This window comes from Pipistrellus kuhlii, unplaced genomic scaffold (genome assembly GCF_014108245.1).
Source record: "Pipistrellus kuhlii isolate mPipKuh1 unplaced genomic scaffold, mPipKuh1.p scaffold_m20_p_5, whole genome shotgun sequence".
Classification (NCBI taxonomy): domain Eukaryota; kingdom Metazoa; phylum Chordata; class Mammalia; order Chiroptera; family Vespertilionidae; genus Pipistrellus; species Pipistrellus kuhlii.
Window position 1 is genome coordinate 37480384 of NW_023425551.1, and position 10225 is coordinate 37490608.

The following is a 10225-nucleotide window of genomic DNA, read 5'->3' on the forward strand; positions in this document are numbered from 1 at the left end:
TGTTTCCATTCTTGCTGTTAAACCATCAGCTGTCACTCGTTACTGTTATTGATGTGCCTCTTTTAGTTCTCTTCTTCTTTTTTTTTTAAATCCTCACCCAAAGATATGCTTAGAGAGAAGGGAAAAAGAGAGGGGGCGGGGGGGAAGACATTGATGTGAGAGGGAGAACCATGATCGACCTGATCGACTCAACCAGGATTGAACCTGTAACCTAAGTATGTACTCTGACTGGCAATTAAACCTTCACCTTTTAGGACAGTGCTCCACCCAACTGAGCCATCTGGCCAGAGCTAGTTCTCTTCTTTTAATTTTCTGCTCTTATTGGGCTGTTCATTTGGAAACCATATCACCAAGCCTGCTAGAATTTCTGAAGAGGAAGACTAGGCCCTGAGTAAGGACCCCACAAAATCTTTTTTGGTAAAGTTCACTAATGAGGGTGATCTCTGTGGTGTGGAGATGTTGGCTGCTCAGAGGTCTCTTTTGTTTGTTTATTGATTCTCAGCTGTTTTCCAATGAAGCTGGTGCCGAGTTCCCTTAAAGGGAACCGGCTCACTTTTGCGTTCCAGTTTCTTGTGCTTCTTGGCAATTGGAGATGGTCAGCAGGCACTTATGTCTCCATGCTCCTCCGTCCAGAGTGGAATTAGCTTGAAGTAATGGGGTACCTGACAAAGCAGTTCAGGGCTAGTTGGAGTCCTAACTAAGGTAGAGATCCAGTCTCCCTGGGGTCCAGGAGGCGGAAAGAACGGGTCCCTCTATATTTAAGCCTCTATGAAGCAGAGTGGGAAGGAAGGCAAAGGTTTTTAACTCTGTGGGGAAAGCAAAGCAGACTTTTTTTTTTTAACTCTCATTTTACAGATGAAGAATGTAAACGTTGGCTGTAAACTTGTAAACTGCGACTCACTTAAAACTTTTGCTTGAGTTAGATTTCACTCATCTTCTAATTGCCTTATCTCATGGGTGTTCTCAGCTCTTCTGTGTATTGGCATTGAAGACTGGTGAGCATGTCTGATGGAAGCTTCCCCTTTCCTGGGTTTTACAGAAACACACACACACACACACACACACACACACACACAACCAACAACACAAAACAACAACAATAGCAACAAAAACACAACCTGCCTCTCTGGAGTCTCCTCCTACCTCTCAGGCCTCTCTGCTGTCTCAAGGCAAACCTTCTCCATCCTGTCATCTGAATGTGGGTCCCAGAGCTTCATCCATAGTTTTATTCCTTCCTTTCTCCTTACATTTTCCCTTGTGCTCGCATCCTGAGCAGGGCCCTGCTTGATTTCATTTGCTTCTAAAAACAACGATCACACAGAACAAAACCACTGGAGCCGTTACATAACCAGGTGGAGCTCCCGTGAGACTGGCAGACATGACTTCCTCAGGCCCTTCTGCACTTTCCCACTTCCATCCTCCATGTTCATAGGCTCCCACAGTGACTCCGCCTACTTTGGCTCCAGACCTTGGTTCCCATTCTGTCTGGCCCCTCAGATTTGGACACTGGAGTTTGACTTGTTAACTCAAACTTGACCTTTGACTTTCCCTTGGCACTGTGTCCTACTGTATTGTAGACTTGACCACCTGAATGCCCTACAGTGATGGCAAGCTCATCATCTTCAGAACTGCTAATCTACCATGCCCAGCCAGTAACTTCAGAGTCAACTTTTCACCCCATCAATTCAAACTACTTGTGTTAATTGTTGCTTCTGAATATACTACTTGTCTGTCTCATGCCAGCTATCCCTGTATTTTTCTCTTTTTAAATAAATGTATTTCACTGATTTTTTACAGAGAGGAAGGTAGAAGACTAACGCCACTTCTTTAAAATGGACTCACCCAGGCCGTGGTATTTTGTGGAAGAGCCACACTCAAAGGGCCAAAGAGCCATCTGTGGCTCATGAGTCACAGTTTGCCGACCATGTCTTTGGGGGGAAAGTCAAGCACTGTACTCTCTTAATATTCAGGCAGGTCAGATGACGTCTGTCCAACCATGGGGTGGCTGGCTCAGGGCCTTTCTAAGGATGTCAAAGAGCCTTTTAGGAACTCACACTGGTCTCAATCTGATTGGTCCAGGTCCTATGGGTATGTAAGAAAAGACTACAAATGCCACTTCACTAAACTCTGTAAAATTTCAGTAGGATCTGCAACATCATAAAACAGACAGGAGAAGATTGTATCCTCCTATTATTCTGCCACAGATGGTAGCGTGGATGAGGGAAAATTCTGGACGAGAGAAAAGGATGAGGGTAAGAGAGATTTGAGCAGCCTCCATGATGAAGCACACAGATAGTCCAAAGGGGAATTTTAGTTACACAGCCATTCCCATTTAGAATGGTAATCAGGTTTGTCTCTTCACTAGACAGACACTGAATTCCCACTGCTTGACATATCTGAAATTTAATAAATCCTGGAATGAATGAATGAAGAGAGGAATGAATCCGCTACCATATGGAATTGAGTTCTTTTCACTTTTAGGAGCAGCATATGTGTTGAACTTTGAAAACACATTGGGTGTGGGTATTTGGTCTTGGGTAAAAGCCTTTGGGAGGTCTATTGGGTACTTAGAGTAAAATCTAAAAATTATTCATGGGTTCCTGATAGGAAATAATAATTTATGTCTGATTCACAGAAACTTAACATCACTTGTCCCGCAGCTTATCCAATGAAGACTTCCTTTTCTCTTATTTCCTACAGAGTGCACATTAGGCCACTGGAGGTTAGAAGGGTGGACAATGTGGTGAGTAGTTTCACAGTAATTCTAGTTAATTTGAAAACTTCTGGCACAGATAATCTCCAGGGCCCTCTTTCTGCTTCATATGTCCCTAGCAGCTGCATCAAATTGATCCAATTTGACCATGAAACTTGAAAACTCCAGCCTCTTCTATTCCTACCCAGATTGGGGAAAACAAAAAGGAAAGAAGATTCTTCTGTGGACCCAACGTTTGGCAAGGGTATAGATGTGCACAGGGGCTCAGGACTGGGTGCACGGAGACGTTGTTCAACAGAAATGTACATAATTAAATGGCTGGTTCTAGTATAATTCCATTTGCCTCATTTTTTTTTTCTTTGTAGAAACAATTAGAAAATTCAAATGCTGTATTCTTAAATTGCATTTGGGATTTAATGGTGGTATTTGCTCCCCAACTGTAATGCCTCAGTGAGTTGCCCTACAATTCCCATTTATTTTTCCTTTAAGCTTGAGCCTAATTCACATGTGGATCAGAATAAAAGCATTTTGTGCAGCCTTTTAACTGTTAAGTTTGCCATCCATAGAGGTCTTGGGGTTCTGGCAGGATGTCACTCTTTTGACTGCTAATGTTAAAAAAAAAAAAAAAAAAAAAAAAAAAAGAGCTCTTAGAAACGGTGGAAAAATGGCTAACATTTGAACGTAGCTGTTCTTTAAAAAATATATGTATTTCATTGACAGTCATCTTGCTGTTGATTTCTGCTACTTACTAGTATTTATTTATTTTTTTTGATCTTGAATGAAATCTTCCAATGGTTATCTTGAAACAATTAAATTTCTAATGGGTGTTGTTTGTATTAAAACAATATTATTTTCTAAATTATGTGAATTAGATACAAAGGCACGGGGAAATTTTTTTACAAAATGTAAGATACAGTTTGGGATTTGAATGTAGAATCATTTGTCTCTGATCCTCTTTATAGTCAATAAATATATATTTTTTTAGCCAAGTTATTTTAAACTCTCTACTTGAGTTTAAAAGCTTTTAAGAGATATTTCTATTTTACTTATTTATTTTTGATATATTTCTTTTTGTTAGAAGAATTGAGTTGTTGTGGGTACTTAGGAGATACCAGAATTCATTTCAGGAATAGGTTCTTATAGTAGCACTCACCTAGAATTGGTCCATGTGAACTTGGGTTGGCCAAATCTTTTTGGCCTAAACAGAGGAACTTTCCAGAATTTAGGTCTGGCCAGGGTAAACATGTGAAATGACTAAGAGAAAATAGCAGGGAATGCCTACATGATTAAGATTAACACTTGATAATTATATATCTACAAAGGAAGATTCCAGTGAATAAGTATTTGTTGAGAATTCACAATATCTTAGGTACTGAGGATATAGGTACTCTCTTCTTTCAGATACCAAATATCCAAAATATGCTGAGATTTGTATTTATTTGGGTTAATTTCATGTGGCATGTGAATGTAACTGGTTCCCTGTATATTAGTGAAAAGAACATGACCCTTGGAATTAAACAAACAGGGATTCAAATCCTGACTTGGGTATTTATTATGAGTTATCTTTGTTAAGTCATTTAATCAACATGAGTCTCTTTTTCCTCATTTGAATAATATCATGAGGATAACCAATACCTTCTTGGTTGTAAGGGTTAGAGATAATGTGCATCAAGTACCTTGAATAGGGCTTGACTTGTATCAGAATTTAACTAATTGTAATATATAAATATGCTTCCAGTGGGGTTTCGTCATTTTAAATAAGTTGAGAACACACATCTATATCCTTTCTGATAGCATCAGAGCTATTGTTCCAATCATATACCTGAATGAAAAATTTCAGTCAGTGTTCTCATAAAAACAGCCATACCCCAGCAAGCCAGGCAAGTCCTCTTTGAATGATCCTCCTCACCCTGCTCCTTGAGGTGCCAAACATTAATTTATATCCTTTCTCTGGGGACCTGTGCTCCGTGTGTGCCCCAGCCTTGCTCCTCGGCTGTGCCCTGGGAAGGTAGGCTGGCTGAATCTCACCAAAGGCACGTCTTTCTTGGGAGGGAGCAGAGGACGTTTTCCCAATCCTTTTTGTCAGCACAGTGGGGGTTATCTGAATTTCATTTGGGTATTAACTGCTGTGTGAGTTGGGTTTCTCTCTGTTAGAGGAGCTGCTGTTATTGGATTAAAACCACAGTTGTTGGGAAGCACTTAAGACCCCATGGGGGATTTCTCCATCAGAGAGCAGGGTCAGAGTTCTGTTTTTCCTCTTTTCTAGTAACCCCACTCACCAGCGATTCCTGCTTTTTGAGGTAACTATATCACTTAGCTGCAGACCAAGGAGAAACAGAATGTCTTTCTTATTACCTAGGTGCCAGACTAGCCAGCTGGGACATTATCCAAAGTTTTATTTGGCTCTTGGCTAGGGGATTGGAACCACAGTCTATTTGGGGACACATAATTTAGTCAGGGGGAATTTCATGAGCAGCACACTCCAGGTAGAACCACACATTCTATGTGTGGTAGAAGGCCGTCCTATGTATATTAATTCACTCCTGGCTTCTCCCGTGATGTAGAGTCACTGTAGATTTTATCCTTTTATTCAGTCCCCGGTGGCCTTGGCATGTCCCCGAGGGGTATCCTCCTTCAGGTGAAAGCTGGAGGCCACCGCTGAGGCCGCTGGGATGTGCAGGCTGGCATCCAGGGGCCCCCTGGCTGGAGACACCGAAAGCCTGGGTTCTAACCCCAAACCTTGCCTGCCTGCCGGTGCTCAGCCAGCAGATCTATCTGGTGAAGAAAAATGCATTCGGATGCCTTGAAAGTTTAGCATCTGCTTCTCCTTGGCTCCTGCTGCGTTAGAAAAACATTGGGAAGTTTCTATTGGATTTGGATGAGACAGAGATGGCATATTTTCTGCATCTCCGGAAGCCCACACATCCCATTTGGAGCTTCATTTACATGCACATCGGATACAGGCTGACTGCCTCGGACTGCACCTTTGAGCAGATCTGATGGGATCCCCACATGCATGCAAATGAGGCTTCCTTAGCCAGAGCCTCGCTCCAGAGAGGCCACGAGCAGGCTTTTCTTGAAACTTGTTACCGAGACAATTTCAAACCAGACACCGCAATAAGGAATTTCTTTCTCCTTGCTCATGTGCGTGCCAGGAGGACACCGCATAACCTGGCTTCCCAGACTGAGGTAATTTATTTAAACGTGGGTTATTTGAAAAAACGGGAAGGCATACAGGGCTTGATTTTAATCCCTACTAACAGAGAGAAAAGAATGCTCATGTCACAACTCAGTGAGTGTAAAAATTAAAAAACGCCGAGACTATTGTCTGAAAACAGGCGAAATAATTAAAATTATTATGGAATAATCACATATCACACAACAACCTCCCACTCTTATGAGCAACAATCCAAAACAGCTCCTCCAAAGCGGGCCCAGGGGCGGAGGTTCTGTATATCATTCAAAGACCATCTGTCGTGCAATTCCTGTAGCGCCTTTGCACTGTTCGGAGGGCAGGCTGAATGTAGTCCTGGCAGTTCTCTTTCCATTTGCTAACAAACAGCAGTGATGGCAGATAAATATGGCAAACAATAGGCGCTTGTAATGAACTGGAAAGGGATGGGGAGTTTTGGAACCAGCACCAAAATGGGAAGTTTTGTGTCCTGTGCTGGGCTCCCCAGACCCCCAGGGCCAGTCCGTGCCATGTGGCAGCTCAGACCGACATCTGAGGCTGAAGCGAAGCTTCACGCGCTCAGCCAACCTGCTAAAAGCCTGCTTTAACTAAAGTTACTTTTTTCTTAAAAAATTAATCATCACAAACACTCAAAGCCAGTATTTGCTTGTTTGAAAGTAAAATATTGCAAGTAGGCCCGAGAGTTTACAATCTTTACTTTTATTTAGAGGCCACACCTTGCCCCTCCATAACTCCCCTCACTCGCGTGTTCTTGCATCCTGTCTCATTCTGTGGTCTTACAGGGCCTGTTAGAGCATGATCCTGATGCTTATGCTTGATGTGGTGTTTATTTTCACTGTTTTAGAAGTATACATCTGAGATTTGGTTGTCTGATGTTGAATCAGGGAGGCCAAGATAGTAAAATATCAATTTTCAATAATTATAGTTTTAATTCACAACTTAGTGATACCCGAGAATCTCTTGATTAAAGCTGTTGTTTTGAATGTTCATAGCAAGAATTCTGACCCAGATCCTCTTTTAAAATTGTGTGTTGGTTGCTTTTCTGTGAACTGTAGCTATGTATGTACAGCTCATGGACATATAGACCCAGCTCTACCTACCTTATTCTAATCCTGTTTCTATTTTCTCTCTCTCTCTCTCTCTCTCTCTCTCTCTCTCTCTCTCTCTCTCTCTCTCTCTCTCCACACACACACACACACACACTCCTAGAATTCATTAGTCACAAGTGTCTGTAAGACTTCACGGAACACAGAGCTATGTTATTTGCAATAGGCACATAGCTGAATCTTTAATAATTTAAAATTTTGGTGGGAGCAATAAAAGGGTTGGTCTAGCTCATCTTGTAAAATTAGTACTTCATACTAAGGAGGACACTTGTCTGCATAGATAAGGAACCCATGTGGACCTCAAATAGCAAGACCAGCCATCCTGACATGTGATGTGGACTCTAGAGAGGGGTGGCATTTGTGTAGTTTGCCGTTCAGGCCATTAACAGGAACTGCAGTAGGATGGAGGTGGAGAAGTTCAAGGCAAATTCCAGCCCTCCATTGCTGAAATTATTAAAAAGCAAGGGGTTGAGTGAGTGTTCTTCCTGCACCCCTCCAACTTTGTTTCTCACCAAAACGTCTGCCCGAGTGGTGTGCTCAGCTCCGGTGCGGAAGCCCCAAAGAGACTCCTATTGTAACCCAAGCAGATTTTTATTTCCATCAGTACTTTGCAGTGAGCATAGTGTTAAAGTCAAAATAACTGAAGTGATTTAAAAATTCCACTTAACAGCCTTGCATTTTAGAGCTACAGGGATTTTAGGGGATTATTTACTTTATAGATGAGGCAAACTAAAACTTTGAAAAGTTAGATGAATTTTCCTAAATCATTCAATACAGCAGGGGTGGGAAATACCTGGCTCTCAGGCCATATAAGCCTTGCAAAATCATGTGGTTTGGCCCTACCAAAGCATTAGGGGTGAGTTAATTAAATGTTTGACCAAATATAGCAGGCTACTTTTTAGGTCGATAATTTTGTATGAACTACAAATGAAGTTATAAATATTCAAAAAGACGTTGGCAAAAAATAAATAAATAAAAGATGGTTCCCCACCTCTGCAATAGAGGGATGAGGACTATATATAGTTGGGGCTTTCCGATCCTTAGGTCAGTGCTTTTTTTATACCGCACTGTCCTTCAGGTCTTGGTAGCATAGGCCACTGAATCATAATGTTGGTGATTTAAAGTAGCATGCTAGCCGAAACCGGTTTGGCTCAGTGGATAGAGCATCATTCTGCGGGCTGAAAGGTCCCAGGTTTGATTCTGGTCAAGAGCATGTACCTTGGTTGTGGGCACATCCCCAGTAGGGAGTGTGCAAGAGGCAACTGATGAATGATTCTCATAGATGTTTCTAATTCTCTATCCCTCTTTCTTCCTCTCTGTAAAAAATCAATAAAATGTATATAAAAAAAAGTAGTGTGCTAACAAAACTTGTGCCGTCATGATATTGGAAGTCTGAAACCCCTGCCTTTAGGCCAGTGCATGCTAATATTACAATAATGTGGTAGACAACTGAGACTTCTCTTTGGTCTTTGAGAACTGATTGCTAAGTCTTATGCCTCCAGCTCTCTGAATTTGTGTCATTGTAGTTGGCCCTGCAGATTACTGATTTACCTACCTATTTGACTGTTGGCAAATAACTGTAATTCATGTTAGCTGATTCCTACAACAGTTGTTTTCCCCCTACCATTCCAACATGTTTTCTTTTTACTCAAGGGTGAGAAAAATCCTGTCGGTCAGTATGGGATAATTTTGCCACATGTGATTTCTTCCCCACCCAGTTGTGTGCTGGTGCCAGCCTGCAGCAGCTCATTTTTTTGTCAGAAATTCTGCATATGAGTCATTAGATGGCTGGCAGGTTTAAATTAACCACAGTGGAGTATTTACACCATAGAAATTGGCAAACATTACAAGTCTGGGTACCTCCTCTCCAGAGATCTGGCTGTTCAACATTTATCAGCACATGACTGCTTCTTCTATACTTACCTGCTTATCATCCCAAAGATCAATAGGTGAATTAAAAGAAAGATTAGAATTCAGTACTTCTACTGCTGAGGAATGCCCAGCGAAACAAAGATAAACAACTTATAGCAAATCTATGCTAACCAAACAATAGCTTGATAACATTATTATTTTATTATTATTGTACTAGTAGCAGGGACTAAATTGGAGATGCATAGAAATGCTTATTTTTAGGTGTTTCTAGAACTTTCTTACTATTAATATAGACAATATTTCACAATACCCGAATAAGACCTATGTATGCCACCAGAAAGGAATTCAGTCAGACTACTGAATAAATTCACCACATCTCCATAAAATGTCTGCAGGTTCTTACTCTTTCCTTTCAGATGAGGAAATGAAGGCCCTGGGTTATGTTAGCTCGTACGAAGAGTACTATCTAAACTGATTATGCCATTAAAATTCAACCAATTCAAAACACACTTAACAAGGGTCTATTATGTCTAAGGCACTGGACAGTAAGAGCCCAGCTAAATTAACAAGATTAGGAATAACTTCATGTCCTCTAATTTTTTTTTTCAAATGCAAAACAATTTCATGTCCATTTATTTCCTCCACAACAAGGGCTGAGCATGTTGGCTATACATTCACAAGCTCTCAGTTACACCATTTCCTCTCCTCCCTCCTCTTCAGAATCTTCACAACAAACGAGAGAGGAAGGAGCCCCTTGCTCTCAGGCCATGGTTCTGAGAGGATAAAACAGCAGCGGGTGGCAGCTGGTCAGCTTACCAGACGGCCATAGTGTGGAGATGTTCCTAAAAAGAGAGTGGAGCTTTTCTGTTTTGTCCAGGGAACTGGCCCAGGCTTCCAGGGCCAGTGCAGGCTGAGTCTCTGCCAGGCGCAAGTAAAACTGGAAGGCATGCTGAAAGCAGATGCTGTTCCAAATCAAACAGGCATTTGGGCTACTGCAGGACCTCCTGGATAGTGAAGTCAGAACACTGAAGAGAGGGTTTAAAAATCAACAGCTGGGGCTACTACAAAGTCACCAACCTGGTTAGTAAATTTGCCATTCCTTGCAAACCTATGTGTGCATTGCTGGATTGCATTTTGTCTTACGATGTTTCCTCTTCTGTCCTCCTATTTCAACTTGAGTGACTAGGAATGGGGTATCTGAGCACCACTTTTTCTTAAGGAGATAGAAATAGTGAAAATAGTCACTATTGGCAGTGTTTTGCATTGGAAAGCATACAGCTGGAATGGAGGAGAACTGAATTTTAGATCTACTTCTGTTATTGCTGGACCAGCCCAGTGACA